Source organism: Semicossyphus pulcher, unplaced genomic scaffold (assembly GCF_022749685.1).
Source record: "Semicossyphus pulcher isolate SPU_LCO1_2020_fin unplaced genomic scaffold, fSemPul1.0.p SCAF_23, whole genome shotgun sequence".
Taxonomy (NCBI): Eukaryota; Metazoa; Chordata; class Actinopteri; order Labriformes; family Labridae; genus Semicossyphus; species Semicossyphus pulcher.
The window spans coordinates 2,110,093-2,117,575 of record NW_027211697.1 but is presented as its reverse complement, the minus strand read 5'-3'; the positions used below and the strand labels follow the sequence as shown (position 1 = coordinate 2,117,575).

Sequence of the window (7,483 nt, the reverse complement as noted above, 5' to 3'; positions counted from 1 at the left end):
TCCGTCTGACGAACCATTTTTCACTGGAACCGGTTGATGGCGCTACGGTCCTAAAGATGGCGGCCACAACCAAAAAGTCACGTGACCGATACCCATGAATGAAGCTGAAAACTAAAAGCAAATCATAAACGGGTGTCTGTTTTCTAATTTAGAGCCAGTATCTATGAGGTTTAGTATTTCTAATGCCTATTCATGGGCATCAGTCACGTGACTTTTTTGTTGTGACCGCCATCTTTAGGACCGCAGCGCCATCAACAGACGAAAATTGCCCATTTCTCTGCTGGCGAAAAGCAACGCTACTGCAATGAAATCGATATTTTGGGTTTGGATCCTTATGTACTTCCAAGTGAACTACTGACTCCACTGAAGTCCGCTGGAAATGTGTCGCTCTCCTTATACCGGGGAGTCCCTAAAGGCATTTAAGAGCACTGAAGCTTACCGCTACTTCACTTCAGGATGGGTTAATGATCCTAAAGTTTACCATTTGAATATGAAGAAGCTTTTGTTGATCATCAGGAAAGGTATGTGACAAAATATTTACTTACTCTGTTACGAATTTGCTCGGAAGTTTAAGCTAGTAAAACATGATTCATGTTTTCTCGACCGTTTTAAACTAAGCGTTACGTTTACCAACGTAGCTATAATTCATGTAAAATAAAATAGCCAGCTGCCCTAAATAATGTTATACATGTGTTGAACTTTAACCATATGGGTTATGGTCTAGCTAGCTTGCTAAGCTTGTAATTCGCTATTTGTGTTGTAAACTGCAGGTGAAGCATTCACAGAGCCTCAGTGCAACCCCGACACACCCCTGGATCACAGTTCAGGAGGATGGGACTGTCTTTATGGCTCACTGCACCTGTAAGGCAGGCTTAGGAGAGGTCTGCTCTCATGCAGCAGCTCTAATGTATGTAATGTGTTGGCTGCTGTGGATATCAGAAATGGGCAGGCTTGCACCCAGAAGCCCTGTGCATGGGCCCGGCCAACATGGACTCTGTCAGATGTGTCCAATATGCAGACTTCTCCAACATCAGCTTTGGTCAAAAACAAGAGCCCCGTCATGTCCAAGGCCCTGGTTTTCCTGATAGCAGACCATCGGATGAAGAATGCAAGACGTTTTTTGAGATGCTTCATAATAGTGAAACGCGTGAGTCCAAGCTAAAGAAAAGTGCCATCCTCTCTGTCACTGAGGGCCACTCTCACAGGTAAGATAGCCAGATAACCCGATGAAGACAGCTTGTTTTAATGTTGGTAATTAAAATAACCTAAATGGAGCTGAAATGAGTGTGCAGTACTCTCTCCCATTTAAATACCACTCCCACAGGTAAACACCAAAGGTGATGCAGCTGGACTGGCCCACTCCTCTTTCAACCTTGTACTCGAGCACCAGGCTGGAGATGGATTTGCCCTTGCTGCTGGTTGAGAGAGCCAAGGTCTTTGATGATCTAACACAGCAACAGGTAAACATTATAAACCAGCTTGTTGTGGTTATAAATAGGCCTATTTCAATTGTATTGGAGTGTAACAGCTATAATGATCGGGCTATGTATAGGTAAGACTTTTAATATTTTCATCAGTTCAGGTAATATTCATGACAAGCCATTCCGTTTTGAAAGTAGTACTATGAAAGATTGTCCTGAACCTAATCAATCTTAGTCTCTAAATACAATTTAGTGTTAGGTTGCTCTCTAGCGACAGCATATGTTATTGTGTTACTGACATTTTTTCACAGTGTTTGGTAGTTGAGAAGGAGACCAGGGAGCAAAGTAAATCTAGGGTTTGGTTTGATCAGAGGGCAGGAGGAGTGACAGCGTCAGTGTTCTGTGAGGCAGACAGACCTGCATCCTTGATCAAAAGAATTTGCTCTCCCCGTGCTTCTCAGTTCTCCACTGAGGCAGCAAGCTTCATAGGTTATAGATAAGTTTGATAGGAGATCTATTAGGGATGTAACGAACGATTCGATATGAATCCCGATACCGAGTTCACGATACGTTTAATCACGATACAATTTTCTCATATTTATAAAGAAATATAAATTTAAATAATCCTTTTTAATTTTGAGGTTGTATAGCAAAGTTCCCACACGTCCTGGAAAACCTGGAAATTAAGAGACTAGTTTTCCAGTCCTGGAAACACATGGATTAAAATGACCAAATATCCTGGAAATAATTGATGTTGTCCTGGAAAATTTTAACTGTATTTTAGCCCCTCACTCAGATCGCCTACGTAAACCTAGGTGTGTATTTTTGTTTGAAACTTGACTGTTGGTAGGGTAGTGGTGGCTGTATTTTTAAATTCATTGCGTTTCTGAGTTTGAGTTTTGACCCTTTGAGGGTGCTGTAGCTGGTCAGTGTGCAAAACTGAAGCAGCAGATTGTTAGCAATGTGAAGTCAGCAGCTAATAGTTCGCTAATAGAACTATATTCCTGTAAGTATGAGCACACGTCATTTTATGTTAAGCATGTGAAGTAAAATGGATTGTTTGTTAAGATAATACTATCGTGATTGCGATGCCAATTTCCACACGCAACTAAAACACAGGATCTTTTGACTTAAAATTACTAGATGACATATTCTAACGTCAGCTAGCCAGTAGCACAAGTTAGAGTTTCAGCCGCCTCAACTCCAGTCTAGGCTCCCACAGCTGTCAAAGGCGCAATCGAGTCCTGCAAGCGATCTAAGATTGCCGCCTTGAGACACTTTCTAACCAACTGAATGCCGATAGAAAAGTATGACACTTACATTACAACCTTTTTCTTTTAAATATACATATTGCTGTGTTCTTTCACTTCAGATTGGACATACTGTAGGTGCTTGGATAGATGTAGGCTTAATAAAACTGCGTGTGTGTACTGAAAATATACAGATTATGCATTTTGGTTTCTTCAAATTTAGATTTTTGCACTTAATTTTGTGTGAAACTTTGCCATGGCAATAAAAACTGCACTACAAAATATATTCAGTGTTTCCCATTAATCACCTAGACTGAGGCGGCCCACCATAGTCTAATTTGTCCCGCCACAGTTTCATAATGAACAGAAAATATTTTTACACTTCAGTTCTGATGTGCGCATGTGTAATAGTCACATCGCAGGACGTGCGATTGTGAGGCAGATTAACTGAAAGAAGTAGAGCTGCTACTTATTGTTGCTTGGTACAAAAAGAGCAGTCGCCATTTTCTTGTTTTCGATGATTAATCTACAACAAAAGTCTGTCTGACATCATATTAGTGCAGCTCTTCATCAAGGCACAGAGTGAGCTGATGCTGAGCATGCAGAGTCTGTGTGTCATTTGCCTGTAAACTGTAAACAAGCTCGTGACGTAATGTCGGCGGGATGATCAGGCTCGCTTTTGACGCAGGCTTTTAATTATGCGTGGCGGCTTTGGATGTGCGTTATCAGCGGCACCTCGTGCCGGCGCTGCGCTTACACCTGCAGCGCACACACGCCGTGAGGATGTGTGTCCCGACAGGAAGTAGGATACAGTGCGATTTCGTTTCCAATTGTTACCGTCACTGGACTGATCACGATTAAACATACATTTAAACGTGGTAGATGACATAACGTTTAAAGTGTAACTGCACCCACAGGTCTGACCATAACTCCACCCACTGCACAATTTTGAAAACTGCTCAAAGTGGGCAAGGGGCTGAGAGGGGGCTGAGAGGTGGGTGGGTGTGTCTGGCAGCTCAGTGACTCCTCTGGCCAGAGAAAAATGGAAAGCGACACAGTCACGAGGCACATATGCCATAGAGGGCTCCCCTCCAGAGTCCCCTGAAGAGCACTTTAGTGTGGTGGAGGACCGTCGTGGTCCCGAGCCCTATCAGTTCTAGCCGATGGCTCCAGCCCCACTAATGCCTACAGCCAGAGCTTTTGAAGCCGAAGCAATGCAAGTGCGCATGTGCCGACCGCACGATTGTTTGGTATATTAAGTCGCATCTAGAGCGAGCTAACTTCACTCATGTTTAGTGTGGTTGATGAATGAATGCGGGAGAAGGGAGGAGATGCTGCTGCTGTTGTTGGTCTGTGTGTGTGTGTGTGTGTGTGTGTCAACAGAATGCAATGTTTTGATGATAAACAGTGATATAAGTTAAGGAACAGGATATGCCCTTGTTCCTTTTAGATTTGAACTCGACCTGGCCAGCCCTGTGGAGAGAGAGTCAGTCTCAGGAATTTAAAAGCATCCTTGGTTAGAGTGGAGAAACAGAAAGTTAAGTAAATATCAGCCAACATGCAAAGCTGGTATAAACAATTGAAATTAATAAAGTCAATTACTATATGCAAATGAGAGTACAGTTAATTCATGGTCATCTTAAAGGTGCATTAATTTCAGACATTTACACAATTCAATGACTATATGATATGTTAGATATCACTAGCTGTCAGAGCTATTGAAAGAGTGAAACATTTGTCTCTTTTTGTCTGCTTTTCATGTATTTGTTAGCCATGGTGTGAATATTTGTTGTTAGTACTGCTATACAACTGCGTGTTAAAATCTGATCTTTATAGTTAATAATAATAATAATAATAATAATAATTGACATGTTGATAACACATATTCAGTCTTTCAGAATGCTCTCAATTATGTGTGGATGCATACTGTAGTGGTGTGGTCTAGACTACAACACTGGCCACAGCATTAACCAACACCAGGGCGAGGTGTCGCTGATAACAGGAAAAAGCTGCCTCACCTAACTGAAAAGCCCTGAAAGCGTAAACTAGCCGACATTGCGTGACAGCAGCAGCAGCATCGCGTGCTAAAAGTTTACATGCAGGTGACAAAACAGGGTGCAGCCCCTGGATTGGGACACACCTACAGACTCTGATGCACTGATGGAGGGCTGCACAAAAGTGATATCAGATTGACTTTTCCTGCTGATGTTGTGGAAAACCAATTGCGACGTTGAAACTATTTATTTACTCCTCTATTCAACTACAGACGCAAAAGACGTGATGACGTCGCACAAGAGAAGCCAAAAGCAGATAGCGCCCTCTGCTGTTTAAAAAACAGTATTGCGATTCATCTCTTCATCTTATCCATTTGACTCGTCACTTATATGTATCGATATTTAACTGCATTGCGAGGTATCGTTACATCCCGAATATCTATGCATTGGCCTACAGCGCATCTCTTGAGAATTTCATGCTCAATATAAAGCTATAAAGCAGGATTAATTGGTGTAATTTATTCTGAGGCTTGCAGCTTGCATACTGTGGTACTTTAAAGTTTGTGAAGCTTTTGTATTTTCTTTTTTTTTTTTTTGTATTATCTAACCTAAAGCATCATCAGATTTTCACATAAGCCATAAAAGCAGATAAAGAGAACCCAATTAAACACAAGGCAAACATATTAAAATTGGTCATTTCTTTATTATGAAAGATGATCCAACATTACATATCTGTAAGTGGCAAAAATATCAGAACCTTTGCTTTCAGTATCTGGTGTGACCTCTTTTATTCTTCTTCAACCACTCAGGAACAAGTCTGACCACCTGGAGGTGGCGTCATTTCTCATTCTCCAGCTGGACGGGCACGGAAGGCTCCAGAGATACAAGCTGCTCCATCTTGGATGCAGCTGAGATGGTCCAAGTATAATATTTTTGTCTCATTTGTTTTATCTGGTTTTCTTGATCTACTTTAAGGACGGCGGAAATCTGATGTTTGAGGTCAGATTTTTGCAGAAATATAGAAACTTTTAAAGGCTTCACAAACTTTCAAGGACCACTGTGTGAGACTTGAATTAGAGTGTCTGCAGGATATTAACAGCTATTACCTGTCAACATTTACCAGAAGGGGTTCCACAATACTGTCATAAGGCCATTGCTTATAGTGGTTTGCTGAATAAAAAAACATAACACTATTGTAGCATGATAGGCACACGTTTATATGCAAATTAATTGATGACGCTTGTGGTCAGAATGCAACACCTTCTGGTAAATGTTGATAGGCAGACAACATCACTCAGACATGGTCACATTGTAATACATAGTTTCTATTTCAATCTTTGTCAGATGGGGTCAAGTGAACGAAGAAAGAGCAAGGGCAAACTACAGTGCTATGATGCAAGACCACCATGAAGACTTCCAGGTTAAGGCATCAGGGTTCATCATCAACTCAGAACTCCCCTGGATTGGAGCATCACCTGATGGTATGGTCACCTGCAGTTGCCATGGTGATACCATTCTGGAAATAAAATGCCCCTTCAAATCCAGGGACTGCTCCCTCACTGAAAGCTGCACGGATCCATCATTCTGTCTCGGCATGGAAGAGGATGGAGCAATGGCACTGAAGTCCAACCACTTGTACTTGTATCAAGTGCAAGCTCAAATGCATATTGCAGAGGTGAGTTACTGTGATTTTATGGTTTGGACACCACAGAAAGTTTTCACCCAGCGGATCCCATACGATCCTGTCTGCTTCCGTGATGCCTACCCCAAAGTCGTGGAATTCATCAAGACTGGAGTGCTACCTGAGCTGCAGGGGGACTGGTATACAGCACCACGCCTCACTCCCAGACACTGCAGCCACAGAACAGCCACCTGAAATGGGATGCTACTGTGGTAAACCTGCTGACACAGATGTCATTATTTGCACATCTGGAAACTGTTGGCAGAAGCACTTTCATAGGTCTTGCCTTAAGCTGATCAGGGTATCCAAGACATGTAAATGTGTGGAGTGAAGAAAACAAGTTTAGTATCATAGTAGTTCAGTTTCACTTCATGTAACATGCTTCTAGTTTCTAGTATGGTAGACCAGGTTTGGTTGGCACAGATATTTTCTGCTCCTTTGAATGTCACAGAAAGAAAAATGTAATATCAAAATGTTTGCTTTTTTTCAACTGCACTCATGTTTTATGTTAAAACTTCTTGAAGTCATTCACCTTTTTCATGAGGCTAGTATTTCAGTTGTATTGTATCAAAAGTAAAAAAATTGGTCTATGGACTAAATATATTATAAAACTGTTACATGGAGATGTTGGAAATATGTTACTGTGGTTGGCTGGCACACATTTTGTTACTTACAGCTGAGGCTTTATCCTTTAATTTGCTGTTTTGAATATTCTAACATATGTTTTATCAAAGAAATACAGCAGTGTAATGTGTGCCAATCACTACAAACTGTTAGAATGGGTTTTTTTCAGCTTCATTAGCGATGGTTAAATATTTTAATTACCAGCCTACATTTGTATATTGTTATACATCTGTGTTTTACTGTACATTACTGTTATACTGTGTATCTTATATATTATTGTATTAGGATTTCTGTGAAAATGTATATAACTATGAATTAGTTTATTAAAAATGAATAAAATATGAGTAATATACTTCCACCTGGGTTTATTGCATAGTAACAATGAGTAACAGCCATGCATAACAAGAAAAACAAATTAAAAATGATTTACATTTTTATGTTACACAGGGTACACAATGTTACTGACGTCCATGCTACTCTGAGGAGACAACAGATGGGCAAATGTTGCACAGA

At 40.9% G+C, this 7,483-nt stretch overlaps 1 long non-coding RNA gene across 1 annotated transcript; it reads left to right on the top strand.

Moving 5' to 3' along the window:
• The first annotated feature begins 231 nt into the window (after positions 1 to 231).
• LOC138602954 (uncharacterized) lies at positions 232 to 7,215 on the top strand. The gene is made up of 4 exons (XR_011309222.1): positions 232 to 521; positions 771 to 1,205; positions 1,325 to 1,460; positions 5,475 to 7,215. It is a non-coding gene; the product is annotated as an uncharacterized lncRNA (long non-coding RNA).
• Positions 7,216 to 7,483: the final 268 nt, after the last annotated feature.